At 40.2% G+C, this 19692-nt stretch overlaps 1 pseudogene; it reads left to right on the top strand.

The window, feature by feature from the left end:
• Positions 1-30: 30 nt before the first annotated feature.
• LOC104446830 lies at positions 31-17475 on the top strand (annotated as a pseudogene).
• The last annotated feature ends 2217 nt before the right edge of the window (positions 17476-19692 follow it).

Genomic DNA, 19692 nt, shown 5'->3' with positions numbered 1-19692 from the left:
CCGTCCCGACACCACTCTCACGGACCAGTTATGTTCTACCCTTCTGCCTCACACTCTTCACCAGATAACCCCAAGCATATCAACGTCAGGTACCATTTCATCCGAGATGTCTTAGTTAGGGGTAATGTTACTGTTAAAAAGATTGCTATAGCAGATAACCCAGAAGACATGATGACTAAGTCTGTTCCTTTGGCGAAGCTTAAGTTCTACTTGGGTTCTATTGGTGTCTGTGGAGAGTAAACGCCCGTCGGGACGTTGGGAAAGGAAGATGGATGATGAGACTATAACTTGGTTTCAAATATTGAGCCAATGTTAATTGTTAAATTATGTCCGAGTTTGAATTCAAATAAATCGAATTTGTCGATAAAGTTTTTCCCAAGTATATTTCAACTCGGATAAAGATAAAAAGAATAATATCTTCTTTGGACATATACACATGGACGTTACGCCGAAGTCTCCAGGAGGTTTCGTTTTTGGGATGGCCGAATTCTTCTTATGCAGGTGGGGCCCAAATGGGCACACACACAATTCTTCAGCGGATTCTCTTTGCTCGGCCATGGAAACAAAAGAAAGAAAGCCTGCACGTGGATGGTGGGCCAAAGTCAAGAATTTGACTTTTGGGGCACACATATAAAAGGAAAACAAAACCCTACATGTGAAGTAGCCGTTCAACGTCCACCGAAGCCCTACGTACAACGATCCGCGAGAAGCCGCACGCTGAGAGAGAGAGAGAGGAGCTGCACGTGAAAGCTTGAGATCTTTTCTTTTTGACGTACGACTTCAGTGTAGTATTCTTGTGCTATGAGTTTATTCCCAAGTGAGCTGTTTATTTATAAACACTTTGGGTTTGGGGTTAAATCTAGGTGTGGAAAACACTTGAGCGATTGCGCGATTGTAAACCATGATACCCTGATTATAGTGGATTATTTGCTGCTGGCTCTCCCAGTAGACGTAGGTACCGATATTCGGACCAAATCACGTAAATTTCTAGTGTCCTTATTTTTTAGGTTTATTTTTCTAGCGATTTCGTGTTGCTATAAATTGCAAGATTCTGTCGTTTCCGCGTATTATATCCCAACAATTGGTATCAGAGCTTGGGGAAGGATTTCTTGATTATGATTTGGAGTTTTTGTTTGTCTAATTATTATCTGGAAATTATGTTATTGCAATTATGTCTTAGAGGAAATCTGAGATTGAGAAGTTTGATGGGAGCAATAACTTTGTGTTATTGAGCATCAAGATGCAGGCATTATTGACAACACAAGGTTTGGTCAATGCACTGGATGGTGAAGATGAGTTGCCGATTATAATGAAAGCCTCTGAGAGGGTATAATTGATTGAAAAAGCAAAGAGCATAATCCTATTAAATTTGACGGATGAGCTCTTAATAGAGGTTGCTGAGGAGAAGGATGCCCCAGCGTTATGGGCAAAACTTCAAGCACTCTATGTGAAGAAAGGTTTGAACAATCGCTTGTATATGCTGAATAAGATGTTTTAGTTTAGATATTCTGAAGGTACGTCTATCAGAACCAACCTAGATGAATTTAATAAACTCATGTTTGATCTGAAGAATGTCGGTAAGATACTTGATGATGAAGAACATGGCATGATGTTGTTAGCCTATTTACTAGAGTCATGTGAGCACTTTACTAATTTGCTGTTGCATGGGTGTACTATTATTACCTTAGAAGAGGTAAAGTCCGTCTTATTCTTTAAGGAGTGGTAGAGAAAGTTGCGAGATGACGGTTTGGCGAAAAGGAGCAGTGCAAGCACCGACGATTCGGGATAGAGAACAACATTGAGAGCCTCGTAGCAGCATAGGTAAAAGCATATCAAAATCACGCCATAGAAAGTCCAAAGGACACGTGAAGTGCTTTGAGTGTCACGGGGAGGGGCACATCAGGAGAGATTGTCCAAAGCGGAGAAATAAAGTTGATAAGCAGAATGCCATAAGCAAAGTGTGGCAAACGTTGCTAAGGGAGCACTATTGATGTAGAAGCCGTCTTATGTGTGATTGCTACTTTATCGGGAGATGAATGGGTGCTAAATTCGGGGTATTCTTATTACATGACGCCTCATAAGAATTGGTTTACTACTTACCAAGCTGCAAATAGTGGTAGGGTTCTTCTGGGGAAAAATACAGTTTGTAAGGTTGTGGGGATAGGGACAATACGGATTTGGATGCACGATGGGGTGGTTCACACATTAATAGATGTGAGGCATGTACCGGAGCTCAAGCAGAACCTTATTTCTCTGGGGACACTTGATGACATCGGGTGTCGGTATATAGTTGAAAGTGGAGTAATGTGTGGCATCCCAAAATTCAAGACAAGTTCTAAGGTGTATTAAAGCCCATAATTAGGTAATGGAATTACCTATGGTTTATGCTTTAGCCATTAGTTTCCTCTTAAGACTAATTGATATAGGCTTGTGTTCATGAGTTTTTAAATTAGTATTATAGGATAAATTAATGAGAATGATTTATTCTTGGTCATGCACCTCATAGACTAAATTCCTATGGATAAAATATTACAAGATTTTGGTCATGTGAAATTTAAAATTTGAAATCTATAAAAGAAAGAATTAAAGATGAATAATTGAAAGTGAAATTGTGGGTTTAATTAGGTTGGGCCTTAGGCCCAAGAGTATGGATCTTGGTGGGCCAAGATGGCCGGCCCATGGGGAGGCTGTCGTCGACCAAGGAGGGGAAGAGTGGCCGGCCCACTTCTTCCAAGCCCAAGCCCAAGCCCATCTTGCATGAGCCATGCCAAGTGGCAAGAGGAGGCTTCATGCATTGGCTATCAAGGGTGGCTACTAATCATTACTAATGATTGTGGCTTAAGGGAAATAAAAGGGGAGAGGGAGTGGCTGGTTGAGGGCTACCATCCAAGTGAGAGTGAGAGAGAGAGAGAGAGAGAGTTGCGAGAGAGAGGAACCGAGAAGGAGGAGAGGAAGGAGTTCGCCGTTGGTCCGCCCGCACGCCGTCCGTTCGTCCGTCGCCGGTGTGCCATTCATGTGCCGCCATCCGCTTGATCTTAGAGGCAAGTTAGGATCGATTTCTACTCTTGCATGTGTGTCTTGCATGTGTGATTGGTTGGTGGTAGGGGTAGGCAAAACCGAAGCTAGAGTGTGACTTGTTCTTGAAAAAGCTTGCTGATTTCGTGTAAACCGCCTGACCCAGAAACTTGTGGAGGCTTTCATGCATGTTTCAAGTTCGATTTTGACTTCGCCTCCTTCATAAAAGTTGTATACAACATCTCAAAGTATAACATACTAAAATTTCAGACAAAAAGGCTGAGTTTTAAGGGGCGAAACGCATCCTCTACGAAAAGGCTAGATCTGGAACGGTTTCGTCGACCTCTTGATGGTTTTGTGTGCTGCATGTCACTTTTTATCGAGGATCTCCCTTCGAATTCTTCATGAAACTTGTAGGTAACATCCTAAAGACTAACATACTCAAATTTGAGGTAAAATGAGCAAGTTTAGCCTAGTGAATCGACTTTCTCTTGAAGACGGTAAATCTGGAAATACGGTACTGGACACCTGAGATTTCTTGGACCCATATGGTGACTTCTTTGGAAATTTCACTTAGATCCCTTAATGGAAGTTGTAGGGCACCTCTTGAGGCACAACATATCCAAGTTTCAGAGGAAACGAAGAAGAATAAGTGGGTGAAAACTCGATATTTCAGAGATAACTATACTGGACGTTTCGGTGCTAGAATCAGGAGCTTCGGACGCCTATAGAAAATTATCTAGAACGAATTGGGCATATATGTCTGCATAAAAAATCTATTTTAGTGTCTTAAATATAACTTGGTAAAATTTCATAATTTTCGGAGGTCATTCGGGTATTTTAATCGAATTATTTCAAAAATTGCGCAATCTGTTTCTATCCGAAATTACATGCTGTATTTGTGTGAATAATATTTTCTTGTGTGAAACTCTTTTGGACATGTGTTTTTCATGAAATTGTTATCTTATTGTCTTGTCTATCATATGTCTTGATTTCATGATTTTTGAGAATCATATGGAATATTTAATTTAAATGTTTCTAAAAAGGTACAAGCTGGAATTTAGTAAACTTCAAAAAGGCATGATAAATGGACTATTCTAAATTGTATGGACTCCATGAATTGTATTGTTAGGATTGATTGTGTCTTGCTGCATGTATGATGATAATTGGAGATGCATGTATGAATCAAAAGATGAAAATGATCTTGATTGCCATCACATCACATGCCATGTTAAAATTGAACTATAATTGAAGATGTGAATTGAAATAAGTGAGAAGGTCGTCGGAGGTGTGAGCCGACGATGCCCTGGGAGTGTCAGGATGCCTGGCTAGAATGGTATAGCTGGTTGCCCAGTGGCCTGGAATGGTCGGATTTCGGAGGGTTCTCGGGAGTTTTGAGATGCCCGGAGAGTGGGGGAGCCGGAAGCCTGGCTAGTATTGAGCCGGGGGATGCCTTGTGATGCCAGTTGGGGTATGAGATGCCTGGCAGGTATTGTGTCGGATGCCCAGCACGTATTGTGCCAGATGGTTCTCGCGATGCCAGGTGGGGTGCAAGTGATGAATGTGGGATGCAAACATTGGTCCTGGGAAAGAGAAATGTGGCGGTCCAAAATGAAAGGATGAAATTGAGAAATTGAAATTGAATTATGCATGATGGTATATGCATGAAATAATGATGATATGTGAATGGATGCATGGTAATAATGATGGTACATGTGATATATGATGATGGTAAGTGCATGGATGTTTGTGCACCTATGACACAATGATGATATGTGTATGGATGCATGGTAATGATAATGGCACATGTGATATATGATGATGGTAAGTGCATGGATGTTTGTGCACCTATGACATGATGATGATATGTGTATGGATGCATAATGATAATGGCACATGTGATATATGATGATGGTAAGTGCATGGATGTATGTGCACCTATGGCATGATGGTACATGTGATATGATGATGATGAGTGCATGGATGCATGGTAATGATGATGGTACATGCGATATGATGGTAAGAGTATGACATGATGATGTATGTACATGAGATATGATGACATGTGCATGATATCAAGGTAAATTGTGCATGGATGCTTTAATGATGTGTGTTATGCTATGTTTGTGATGAGTGTGGGGCATGATGCATTGAGTGGTTTATTGGTCATTTACCTGCTGAGTGGTTGTACTCATCCATTCGGGGACCAACATTTCAGATTAGTAAGATGCTGCTCCCTGTTGTCACGCGGGGCATCTTTTACGGCCTTCCTTCGGATGTGGAGGTCGAGTGCGTGGAGATCGACTGTCCTACCATTCCTGGTCTTACGTTTATTCGGGTTCGTGCGATAGTGATGTACAATGTAGGCCTGGCTGAGAACCCTGTCATTCAGGAGTTCATATCGGTTCACGTTCGACGAGATAGGGCGATGCGAGGGATGTTGCCGCCACCACCGCCTGACGCACCGGGATGGGTGTGAGGGCCTGTGTGAGAAGTAGGAGCTGCAATTTTTTGGAAAGTAGCCGATACTAGTTGATGGGGGATCTTACACGATAGACATAGTGAGTCGAGTGTTTCTTTTTGGGGTTATGGCCGAGTATAGCTACAAGTCTTGGCTTTTCTTTTGATGTACCGACCCAAGAAAAATCCATCATGAAAATATGTAAATAAAAGTGTCTGGGCTCTATTTTTTCTTATGATGTTTAGGGGTGTGCAATTGTATCATGATTGTTGGGGGGAGAGATGGCAATATAAGTTTTGCTTCCACTAATGAGTCGCTGGGACCGTTTTAAAAAAATAATAATAATAATAATAATAATAATAATAATAATGCCTAGGAACTAAGGTACTTCTTCGGTAAGATGTGGTGACCTTGGTCGCTTCGGGGTGCCTGCCACATAATGAAGATCTCTCAAGGTGCTATGACAGTGATGAAATGGAAGAAAGTGAATACTCTCTATCATCTACTAAGAGAAACTGTGACTGGAACCGCTGCAGTTTTTTCAAGTGAGTTAGACTCTAACTTGACTCAGTTATGGCATATGCATTTAGGGCACATGAGTAAGGCAAGTATGACAATGCTAAGTGAAAGGATGTTGTTGAAGGGTCGAAGACAGGTAATTTGGACTTATGTGAGCACTTTGCATCTATGGAAAGCAGAACTGAGTTAAGTTTACTATAGCTACTCATTCGACCAAACGATCTGTGGCATCCCAAAATTCATTGACAAGCCATAAGGTGTGTTAAAGTCTCTAATTATGTGATAAAAATTTCCATAGCTTATGCTTTAGCCATTAGTCTTTTAATTAGATGATTTGTGCTTATGATTTTGAAAATTTAAATTTGATGGATTAATAATTTATGCTTGGCCATGTACTTTATAAAGTAAATTTCAATAAATAAAATGTCACAAGACTTTGGCCAAGATGAAAATTGAAATTTACTAATATTTATAGAAGAAATTCAAAAAAAAAAAAGGAAGGAGGAAAAAGTTAATTTTTGGGATGGGCCTTAGGCCTATTGGCCTAAGCTTAGTGGGCCGAATGGCCGGCCCAATAGAGGCCCAAGAGAAGTGGTCGACCGGCCCAATAAAAGCCCAACTCCAAGGTCCATGATGGATGCAAGTGTTGTAACAAGTGGCACAAAGAAGGGCATGCATTGGCCATGGTTAAGGCAAAGCAATCATTACAAATGATGAGCTTTAGGGGGGATATAAGAGGGAAGAGAGAGAGAAGGGTGGCCAGTCATTTGCTCGCCCAAGGAGAGAGAGAGAGAGAGAGAGTTGTGCGAGAGAGAGAGAGAGAGAGAGAGAGATCGTGCGAGAGAGGGGGAGCGGCCGAGAGAGAGGAGGAGGAACCGCTGTGTGCCGCCGTGTTCACCGCCGTGTTCGCTGTCGACCAACCGATCTAGAGGCAAGTGGGAGTCATCTAGCTTCTATTGCATGCTTGAATGTTGTTTGCATGTTAAATTCTTGGGTGTTAGATGAGAAATACCGAAGCATGGATGAGTTGTATGTGAATGGTGTGACTGTTCTTGCTCGGATCATGTGAGTCAGAATGTTGTTTGAGCTTGCATGTGTGTTTAGAGTCCGATTTTGGCTTCGATTTCTTCATGAGAGTTGTAGCTAACATCTTGAACTACAATATACTGAAATTTCGTGGAAAATGATGGAGATTTGAAGGGTTAAAGTCTCATCCTATGGAGACCTCAGATCTGGAGAGTTTTTACTGACCTCTTGCTGGATTCGTGGTTGCATGTTGGTTTTTGATGAGAATCTCACTTCGATTTCTTCATGAACGTTGTAGTAGATATCTTAAATACAACATACTCAAATTTGAAGTGAAATGAACAAGTATATCCTAGTAAATCAACTAGATCTTGAAGACGATGATTCTGGTGATGTATTCCGAGATACCCGAGACTTCATGGACATAGATGATGACTATACTCTGGTTATATGACTTAGATCTCTTCACGAAACTTGTAGAGGACATCTTAATGTATAACATATCCAAATTTCAGAGGAAAAGAAAGAGAATAGGTAGGTGAAATCTCAATATTTCGGAGATGTGTACACTGGACGATGCGGTAATGGATCCAGAAGCTTCGTGAGACAGTATAAAATAATCTAAAAATAATATGGCTTGGAGTTTTTCATGAAAGTTGTACGAAAATGTCTTGGATATAACTCTGTAAAATTTCGTAATTTTTGGAGGCCATATAGATATTTTAATCGAATTTCTTCGGAAACCATGCATTCTGGTTTCATCCGAAAATTATATGATGCTTTGTGAAAATTGGAAATTTTGTGAAATGTTATTTGGCCATGTATTTTGTATGAAATTATCATCCTATTGGCTTGTTTAATATTTTCTGTAATTTTCATAATTTTGGGAATTTGTTGATATTAAATTTATGGAAATGACAAAAGTTGGAATTTAAATAAATAAATAAAAAGAAAAATAAAATAAAATAGTTTATTTTATTGGCCATAAATTCCATTAAATTCATCTTGTTGCATGTATGATAAAGTCTCGGTATATGTATGACATTGAATCGAGATGCATGTGTGAATCCTATGCCAAGTATGACTTGTTTGATGTCACGCCATATGCCATGTTAAATTGAGATCAAAATAATGGTAAATGTGGATAATGATAAGTGAGGAAGTGGTTGTGGTGGAGGATGAGCCGGAATGTATAGAGATGCATTGCCGGATTTCCCTGGGAGATTCAGGATGCTTGGAATGTGGGGGGCCGGAAGCCCTGTCGGAGGTTTCTGCCCAAAGGGAATGCCTCACGATGCTAGGATTTGGGGTGCGGGATGCCCGGCGAGTGTAAATGCCGGAAGCCCTATCGGAGGTTTTTGCCCGAAGGGAATGCCTCGTGATGCCAGTTGGGATGCAAGATGCTCGGAATGTGGGGGGCCGGATGCCCGGTGGCCCGGGAGGTCAATGCCGAAGCCTCGGAGGTCTTTGCCCAAGGGGATGATGAAATTGATGATTTGAGGAATGGGTGATGTGGTGATCAAATTGAAAGCTAAAAGTGGAAATTAAACCATGATATGATATGCATGATGATGATGATGATGATGATGATGATGATGATGATGATGATGATATGTGATGTGAAATAATGATGATCACTCATGATATGATATGCGTGATGATATGCATGATGATGATGATGATGATGATATGTGATGTGAAATAATGATGATCACCCATGATATGATATGCATGATGATATGCATGATGATGATATGTGATGTGAAATAATGATGATCACCCATGATATGATATGCATGATGACATGCATGACGACGACGACGACGATGATGATATACGATATGGCATTATGATATGCATGATGATTGACGACGGCGATGATGATGATGATGATATATGATATGGCACGATGACATGTGTAATGTGATGATGCCATGACGATGATGACATATATGATATAATGATGCCATGATGATGATGACATGTGTAATGTGATGATGTCATGATGATGATGACATGTATGATACGATGATGATACACATGTATGTGTTATAAATTGATATGATGATGCATGATAGTATGCGCATGGCTTCAAGGTAAGTAACGCCTGCAATGCATGTATGATTTGCATGATGCATTGAGTTGTTATTGGATTCCTTATCTACTGAGTGGTTATACTCACCCCTTTGGGGACCAACATTTCAGATTAGCAATATGCCGTTTCCTGCCGTCACGCGGGGTGCATTTTATGGGTTACCGTCCGACGTCGAGGTAGAGTGTGAGGAGTTCAACTGTCCTTCCGTACCTAGACTCACCTACATACGTGTGCGCTGTTTTGTCTCATACGACATAGGCCTGGCTGGGGGCCCGATTGTCCAAGAGTTTGTTTCTGTCCACATTCGCCGCGATGGGGTGATGAGAGGGATGATGCCGCCTTGCGGCGCTCGACGCACCGGGTGGGTGTGAGGCCTGTGCGTGACGCAGTAGGAGCTGTTTTTTTTGAATAGTTAGCCGACACTTATGATGGGGGTTGTGCACATGTGATGTAGAGGGTCGAGGGATTCTTTTTTAGGTTTTAGGCTGGACATGGCTAAGTCCTAGCTTTTCCTTTTTGATGTACCGACCCAAAAGAAGTCCCATCTTGAAAATATATGTAAATAAAGTGTCGTGGCTTGTCTATAAAATTATGGTGATTAGTGGTGTGTATTTGTATCATGGTTGGAAGGGGGAGAGATAGTGATGTTTTAATTTGCTTCCGCTAATGAGTCGCGTTAGGACCGTTTTGTTTTTAAAAAAAATGTGTTTATAAATTACGATGCATCTTCTAAGGAGAAAGGTAATAAGGTGTAACATTGGCGCTGGTGGCGACCTACGAAGGGTTCGGGGTGTCACACGATAAGTTGAATATATTCATTTAAACGCCTGGGGCCTATCTTCGGTTCCTTTGAAAGGAAGTGCCCAATATATGTTGACATTTATCGATGATTATTTGAAGAAGGTGTGGGTTTGCTTTCTAAAGCACAAATATGATGTGTTTGATCGGTTTAAGAAATTCAAGGCATTGATTGAGAAGCGATCGGATAAACAAATTAAGTGCCCGAGAACCGATAATGGTTTGGAGTTCTGTGGTAAAGATTTTACCGAGTTCTGCGAGAAAGAAAGTATTGTGAAACATCGTACAGTACCTAGGACACCTTAGCAGAATGGTGTGGCAGAACGGAAGAATAGAACTTTGCTTGGGCGAGCTCGATGCATGCTTTCGCATGTAAGACTTGGCAAGGAATTTTGGGTCGAAGCAGTGAATACGTCATGTTACCTAGTTAATCGATCTCCATCATCTGCTATCGAGTGGAAGACTCCTGAGGAAGTATGATCGAGAAAACCTGTTGATTATTCCGAATTACGAATATTCGGATGTCTTGCATATGCTCATGCGAGTGATGGTAAGCTTGAGCCGAGGGCGAAGAAGTGCATATTTCTGGGTTATGCACATGGGATGAAAGGCTACCGACTATGGTGCACCGATCCCAAATCACCCAGTTTTCTAATCAACAGAGATGTGATCTTCGATGAGACTACAATGCTTTAACGGAGGAGTTCTAAGACACAATTAGTAGAGAAGATAGATCATTGTGCCATTAGTGAGGTGGAGCTTTAGGTAAAGACTCTAAAGACCTCGAAGGTAATAGAAGTTGAGACTGCAAATGAAGCTACAGTTCCTGAAGTCGGTGATAGTGAACAACTAGCAAAGCCGTAGCAGACTATAGCCGTAGATAGATAGAGAAGGCAACTAAACCACTGGTACATTATGGTTATACATATATTGCTTATGCATTGACTATAGGTGATGAGGTGAAGATAGATGAGCCTCCGTCTTACTCTAAGGTGATGGCTAGTTCGGAGTCGTCACAGTGGCTAGGGGCTATGAGTGAAGAGATGGAATTACTCCATCGAAATCAGACATGGGAGCTAGTCAAAGTACTCAAGAACCAAAAGATTGTTGGAAGTAAATGGGTAGTTTAATGGAAATAGAGCATTCCCGGTGTCGAGGCAGCGATGTATAACAGACGTGGGTATAGTGTACCGGAGGGACAACAATAGCAGTGAGACCACTGGTTTTGTGGATTCGGATCACGTCGATGACTCGGATAATTGCAAATCTTTAGCAGGGTACGTGTTTACGCTAGCGGGTGGTGCAATTAGTTGGAAAGCGTCTTTACAGGATCACATTGCCTTGTCTTCGACTGAGGCAGAGTACATGGGACTAACCTTTGTAGCGAAAGAGGCGATATTGTTACAAAATTTGCTCTCGGACTTTGGGTTAGAACAGAAAAGTATGGATCTACACTGTGATAACCAAGGTGCGATATATTTGGCGTATAATCCAGTTTATCATGAGCGAACGAAGCATATCAACGTCAAGTATCATTTCATCCAAGATGTCTTAGTTAGGGGTAATGTTACTGTTGAAAAGATTGCTACAACAGATAATCCAACAGACATGATGACTAAGTCTATTCCTTTGGCGAAACTCAAGTTCTACTTGAGCTCTATTGGTGTCTATGGAGAGTAAATGCCTGTCGGGGCATTGTGAGAGTAGCATGGATGATGAGCACCATAACTTGGTTTCAAACACTGAGTTAAGGTGGAGAATTGTTAAATTATGTCTCGAGTTTGAATTCGGATAAATTAAATTTGTCGATAAAGTTTTTCCCAATTATATTTCAACTCGGATAAAGATAAAAAGAAGAATTTCTTCTTTGGACATATACACATGGACGTTACACCGAAGTCTCCAGGAGGTTTCCTTTTTGGGATGGCCGAATTCTTCTTATGCAGGTGGGGCCCAAATGGGCACACACGCAATTCTTCAGCGGATTCTCTTTGCTCGGCCACGGAAACAAAAGAAAGAAAGCCTGCACGTGGATGGTGGGCCCAAGTCAAGAATTTGACTTTTGGGGCACACGTATAAAAGGAAAACAAAACCCTACATGTGAAGTAGCCATTCAACGTCCACCGAAGCCCTACGTACAACGATCCGCGAGAAGCCGCACGCTGCCGAGAGAGATGAGCTACACGTGAAAGCTTGAGATCTTTTTCTTTTTGGCGTACGACTTGAATGTGGTATTCTTGTGCTGTGAGTTTTATTCCTAAGTGAAGCTGTTTATTTATAAATACTTTGGGTTTTTGGTTAAATCTAAGTGTGGAAACACTGGCGATTGATCGATCAGAACTCGATACTGATTATAGTGGATTATTTCTTCGCATTTTCTTACATACGTAAGTCTGATAGATATTCGGATCGAATCGCGTAAATTTCTAGTATCCTTATTTTTAGGTTTATTTTCAGCGATTTCGCGTTGATATAAATCGAGCATCTCGTTATTTCGCGTATTATATCCCAACATATGATGTGCTCCACACAAACTCGCTCGATGATTCGGTCTCATCCAGAAGAAGTGCGTCCAGTCCTAGTGTTTTGCCGAGTAAACCGGAGTCGATGACGAGACAGTGGGGTTCAAGAGAGGTACATCACTTGCAAAACCTCTCGAATGCGTGGTGGAGTTTTGGGTTGTTCTTGGCCATTGTGTTTTGGTTGTGGGTTTGTTTGTCGGATATGAAAAGATCCTATAGCGTTAGTTTCGAAGGAGATGGCCACCGTGGCCGGTCAATACTTGGAAGCGAATCGATTTACGAGAGCAAAGAAGAGGGAGGGCATTACTAGTCACTCGGGTAAGAACCAGCGCCATTCACCTCACAGTTATGTCCACGTCCCAGTCCAAAACCCGATCCCCGAGCTGCCTCAGTACTTGACGAATTGATCTATGGAGTTGCCCGCAACTAATTAAGGAGAAAATTTGGTTTAGGATCGGATAAGGACCACTAAATTTATATTGCGAAAAAAAAGGACAAAAACTAAATAAATAAGTCAATTTGAGTTGGATGGACTATTTTCGTCCCGGCCTACTCATTTGATGGGTCTATTAGTTTCAATTCATTAAATTGAGAAAACTTTTGAAAACTTTTCATGTGATTTTTACACAAATTCGGCCAAATTTTGACTTAATATAGTATTTCCATTGATGTCCCGTTAACTCAATTATTAAACTTAAGGAAAGCCCGTGATAGTCAAATTGGGAAAAATATTTGTGTAAAGTTTTTACAAATTTGACCAAACTTTGATTGAACATAACTTTTTGTCTGACATCTCATTGACTACATTGCGAAAAGCTAGTGACTTCAATTATCAAATTTAATTTCATGGACGTAGATTTTAAAAGAATTTTCAATTTCATATCGCTGAATATTTTAAACAAAGGTATTATGGATATACTGATTATGTTCCTTAAAACATAATTTTTTTTTCAATTTCTATTTAATTTGTTTAAGATAATATAGGTTTTGAGGTAAAAGAAGTGCCGGTCATGATTTTTATAATATATCAACGTCAAGCTTTTAGAAGGATCTACTTTATTTAAAATATTTATCGTATAGTTTAAAGTGAATTGAACAAATTGCGACAATTTCCACGTTTGATTACTTGAAAAGTGGCATTAAGGATACTATTTGACCAAAAAAACAAAAAGAAGCAGCATTATTTAGGAAAAAAAAATTAACGAGACTATAATTATGGAGACCATCTATACTTTTAAACTAGTGAACATATATTATAAGCTTCGCATTGAGTTACTACTGAATTTTTTAATAGAACTCAATCTTCCTAAAACGATAGGATGAACTAATGGAAATAAATGTTTTTTACAGTTGAAATCAAGAGTCAATACCATCAAAAATTCATTTTTCATTATTGAGTAATTTTAAATTAGATAATCCAGCTTTCAGTCCTATTTCAAAATTTTACATCGTAGTATCATCTTTCAATTTATTAACAAAAGATAAAGCGTCCATGCAATCAGACATTCGATATGTTACGACAAAAAGAAGTCACTAATCACTCAAGACCTTAAACACTCCCTTACCAATGGCAAATCACTGACATTGAGGATATTTCAAGCCAACGTGAAGCAAACAAGGCCAATCTAGGAAGGCCTCATGCAGTAACAGCTCATGAGAGGTAGAGTTAGGTCTAATATAGACAATTCACAAAACACGTCTTCAAAATAAATCTATTTTGCCCCCTTAGTCCCATAATTGGACAAAGCAAATATCTAGTTTCCTAGATACTCAAAAACACCAGCCAATTATAGCCTAACCCAAGATTGACTCACATTCAAAGATAGGTCAAATAACATATCAAGTTCCAATCTCAAACCCGATAATGCCAACCACAAATAGGCATCATATCCAGGAATTTGCTCAAATTATAAATCTAATTTGTGCCTTACTCTATTTCAGCTTGAGGGGGATAAATCGACCTCCAGCGCCACGTCTGTTCACAAGTCATCATGCCTTTTCAATGTTGCATTTTTTTTTTAAGTCTCTACTTAGGAAAAACAAATTTAGAAGCGCGATAAATACTTTTAGAAATCCAGGCTGTCATACACAATCTTAATCCACATCGATCTCTCTCAGGTACAAGTATAAATAGGGCCTGCTTCTATTCAAATGTCACACGGTTCGAACGCATACCGGCGAATTCTCTCCCCTTCTGGTCAATCCTGAAAAGCTGCCGTTTGCTCCTTACCTTGAATTTGCAGAAAATGGCAGATCAGACCAGTGGGAGCAATGGAGACAGTGAAGTTGTCTTGGAAATAAAAGACAATTCCAGAACCAAGCAAGAGATCAAAGGCATTATGTTCTCTTTTCCATGTGTTCAAAAGGTTACTTTCGTTCTAATGGAGACTCTTTTTCCCCCCAAACCCTACCTTCTCGTCTCCTTTTTTGTTTTTTACTTTCTTTTTCGCGTGTTCACTTAAAATATAAATGTTCATCAAGAATCCTTTGAGGTGCACATATTGTGTACTGCACTGCCATGGCATTTAGACTCCTCAAACTTATAATAATATGCAGAGAATTTAGGACTTTCGGTACGAAAAGGTTTGATCCCAAATTACTCAAAATGTTGCAGTTGATCGCGGAGGTCTTTGGGACGTACTTCTTGATATTCGCCGGTTGCGGGTCGGTGGCGGTGAACTTGGACAACGAAAGGTGGTGACGCTTCCAGGGATATCGATGGTGTGGGGTTTGGCGGTGATGGTGTTGGTGTACTCGGTCGGGCACATCTCCGGCGCCCATTTCAACCCGGCCGTCACCATTGCTTTCGCCACCTGCAGGAGGTTTCCATGGAATCAGGTGCGATCATATCTCTTCGGAAGTCCAAGCTCCTAACTATTTTTGTCTATCTTCCTTTTAGAATAGGTGAACCATAATGCAAAACAATTTGGGATCAATAACTATTGGCTATTTCAACTGTTATGACAATTCATGAAATACATTATTTTGCATTGATTATTGCAACAATTTTGGAAGGGCTCGATTTATAAATATCAAGCCGGTTGGTTTAATTTGTTCTTTACCAACCCCTCTTTCATTTGCCTAAATATAAAACCTCAAACTACAATCCATCATATATAACAAAACAAGAAATTCGCTCCTCTCCTTCCTTTCTTTGCTGTGTTTTCCATATAATTTTGTTGTATGTATTTTCTCTATTATCGAATACAAAGTAAAAATGAAGGTTTGTTCTATTCTGAAAGCAGAGCCGCTAAATAGTTTCCTTAAATAATGTCTGCGCCATTCGAAGTTTACTTTATTTTCATCCTGTCCAATAGGATTTCCAATAAAATCGTCCTGATACCTTTTGATCAATCCGAGTCACATGATGCTAAGCAGCCACCGGTTTTAGAGCTTGACGGATCCAACTTTTTCAATCAATGATTTAAATAGCCCTCTTGGGGGTTCATTCGTTTGCAATCTCATTTTTTCTATGTAAATCTTGATCGGCAAAAGCATTAGTTTAGGCAATTAACGGAGGATTCTTTTTTATGTTTTTGCTAAGCTAAACTTTCCTCTTGGCTGCATTTTGTTCTTGGCGTGTAGGTGCTTCCCTATATAACGGCGCAAGTTATTGGATCGACATTGGCGTGCGGGACGCTGCGGTTGCTCTTCACCGGAAAGCTCAATCATTTCGTGGGGACACAACCGGCCGGTTCGGATGTGCAAGCGTTCGTCTTTGAGTTCATCATTACTTTTTACCTCATGTTCATCGTCTCTGGCGTTGGCACGGACAATAGAGCCGTGAGTTCTAACTTCTTTCTTTGAATTACCTGCTGTTTATTGGGGAAATTTCAATGGACATTCGTGGACAAGTAAAATTTTATGCACAATCCCTTTAAGAACCAGCGGGATATGAAAATCTCATAAAAACACATAAGATTAGTTAGAAATTATGGGAAATTCTCATGGACATGGAAAATAATTAATGCATTTTGCGCATAGTACCTAGAGGCTCGAGGACCAAGGCCCGTACCAACAATGCTAGGCTATCCTAACAAAAAGGGTCGATCCACTTCTAAGTTCTTACAAGGGCTGGTTAGTTGTGTTCACGTGCCATATTCGAATTTTATAATCACATCGAGTCGTGTCATAGGAAAATGTAATACTTTTGTTAATTGTGCCGTAAAACTTATTATGCTAAATTCGTGTATGCATACTCGGAAAGTGTTAGACATCCTTGAAATCATCCTAAGCAAATCGGACATTATTGAATGAGGAAAAAGATTCATTTTAAATATTAATCAAAGCTAATATTAGTTAATTAATGTTTCGCGATTGATGCAGAGAGGAGAATTCGCCGGTCTTGCTGTCGGTGCAACCGTCTTGCTCAACGTGTTGTTTGCAGGGTAATGACTTCTTCTTCTTATTTGACCATGATTATTTAAATTATTATATTGCGTAAACCGTCTCAATATTGAAATTACGATTTTCGGGGGCACAAAAGAAGAAGCTTTTTGCTTTGCTATGATATTCTAACAAATAGAATAAAAGAACATTTACAATGTAAAAAATGTAAAATTGGTAACGTCCTTTCTCAAGTAAGATGAATGGTATGCGATTGACTACATCTTATAATATGTTGATGTTCCAAATAATTATTTAAATAACATAAGATACATCTTTATCGAAAAGGCCATCCTCAACCTTTTCTCAAGTAACGCTTGGCCGTCAATTTAAAATGAAAGTTATTTGAATGACCGATATCATTTTCCCAATAATTGGCTGTCAACCTTTTCTTTTGCTAAGAAACAAAGTACGAATTTGGGCAGAAATTAGGGATTTTGTGATGATTATTTTGTGATTTTTTTTCTTTCATCTGATGGTGGTTTAGGCCAATAACGGGAGCATCAATGAACCCGGCAAGGAGCTTGGGTCCGGCGATAGTGTCTCACCATTACGCCAAGCTGTGGATCTACATCGTGGCACCAATAGTCGGGGCAATTTCCGGGGCATGGGTCTACAACCTGATCCGGTTCACCGACAAGCCCATCCGATAAATCACCGGGTCGTTCCTCCGGAGCTCCGCTTGAACCCCCTCTCTCTTTGACTCCACATTGAAGTCAAACTCCTTTTTGGGTTTTCGTTCTCCTCTCTCTCGATTTTGCTCTCGATGTATGCATCCATAGTGTAAAGGGTTTAGTTTTCCAAATTCAATTGATGGTTTGTTTTGCTCTCTCTCTCTCTCTCTATCCCACTTTCTTTGACTCAACATTGAAGTCAAACTCCTTTTGTTTTCGTTCTCCTCTCTCTCTCGATTTTGCTCTTGATGTATGCATTCATAGTGTAAAGGGTTTAGTTTTCCGAATTCAATTGATGGTCTCTCTCTCTCTTAATTGTGAACATTGACAGGTTGTATTCCAGTTACAATTGACGGGTCGTATTCCAATTACCAAAGTAAATATCTTTACATGTGGTAAGAATGAATTAGCTTTCATGTCATGCAGGAAAAAAATGACATCTTAGAAGAATCTAAAATTGGCGACTTGTAGAAGAGCCAAAAAATTATTTAATAAGTTCTAAATAGGGGTATGCAAAAGTATCAAATTGGACTGAAAATTGCTCAAACCGGAACGAATTGGTTCCAGGCGTGAAACCCCCAACCAAGACCGGACTAGTGTGCGTACATTAGTTTTTATGTTTTAAAAACTCTAATTTGGTAATTACTAATTCTAGCTCTCACGCTCCTTGGTCCTCTCCTCTCTATAAAAATAACCTAATTCCTCTCATCTCTCGCAGTCCTGCTCTCTCCCTCTCTCGCGGCTCGCACTCATGCTCTCTCCAACAGCTCGTGAGTCGTTTTGCCCGATCTAATTTTTACATTTAAGTTCGTATAATAAATTTGATCCTTTTCGCAATTTCCTAATTTATTAAAAAAAAAAAAAAAATTGTCTAGAGACATTTCTCTTTCCTTTGTGTCGGTGCATTGTACCTCATGCCTCTAGATGCAAATTACAATCTACGGATTGGGAGAAAGCGATGAATTTCATCTCGATTGCACGCAACATTCATAGAGGAAGAAACCTTCCATTCGAAAGGGTCATCACGCTAGGAATCAAGCCTGGCTCAAAGTTAAGACATGGTGAAAGATGTTGTGCAACCGAAGTAACACATCGCTCAAGTGTTGAAATAGAAATTCGGTACCGAAAAAGAGGCCGAGGGAGACTACAACTCCATAACCATGGAGTTCCGTCTGGGTATGACAAGTCCGTTGCTCTACTTATCCACGACTCCATAGACCGTCTCGTATCAGCTTAAACTAGTGCATGGTTCAGTACCCATCTAAGTTACTCCCAGTGTCTTGAATGACAATGCTTTTGAAGTTTTTGAAGTAATGAATCCTGAAACAGTAATGGGAGGAACTTTCGCACTGGCGAAGGACTATTGACACTTTATCATCTAACAATGCCGGAGAAAAGTAAGAAAAGAAAAGTTAAGCCGGATGTAGTTTGCCAAAGATCAGAGGGAGCACCAAAGGATCTATTCGATACCTTTCAAAAATGGACGTTAAGACTCGAGGATAGGAGAGAGAACTCCCAGCTTAACAGAGAATCTGTCCTAATTGCCGAGCTACTACTCTGAGATAAGGTAAACTTATGCCGGACCTGTAATGGAGTTCAATTTCAACAAACATAATCAACAGCTGAGTTCAAACACACCCAGCGGGATAATGCTTGGATTATTGTTGCTATTACTCTTGTATGAGTGTTCTGTGCACCACCAGCAGAGAGTGCACACCCCAGAGAGAGAGAGAGAGAGAGAGAGAGAGAGAGAGAAAGAGAGACCGTCAATGGGAGAGAAAGAGAGACCGTCAATGGGAGAGAAAGGGAGGATATGACCTGAAGACTTACATGTGAGAGACATCAATATGTAACTTTGTATACATCCCTTGAGATAGCATGACAGCACGCCAGAAAGATGAAACAAGGAGTAAGGTATGGGAAAACAACCAAGCAATTGGATCAGCCGCTTGAAGAGACACTCGTGATTCAGTAATCCTGTTCCAAAAAACCAGAGTAGGATCTACAACTGTGATATCGTGACGACCAATCACTAGAACCCAACATGAAACGAAATCACAATGACAATAAATCCTGATGATTTTTCTTATCAAATTTAGATCATGATGATTACTAGGGCGAATAAGCACGTAAGAGAGATTGTGGCTTAAGGTACGTTCAGCGATCAATGGCATTACTCAATGAAGTGCTACTATA

Source organism: Eucalyptus grandis, chromosome 5, assembly GCF_016545825.1.
Source record: "Eucalyptus grandis isolate ANBG69807.140 chromosome 5, ASM1654582v1, whole genome shotgun sequence".
Taxonomy (NCBI): domain Eukaryota; kingdom Viridiplantae; phylum Streptophyta; class Magnoliopsida; order Myrtales; family Myrtaceae; genus Eucalyptus; species Eucalyptus grandis.
This window is presented reverse-complemented; position numbering and strand designations above follow the sequence as displayed.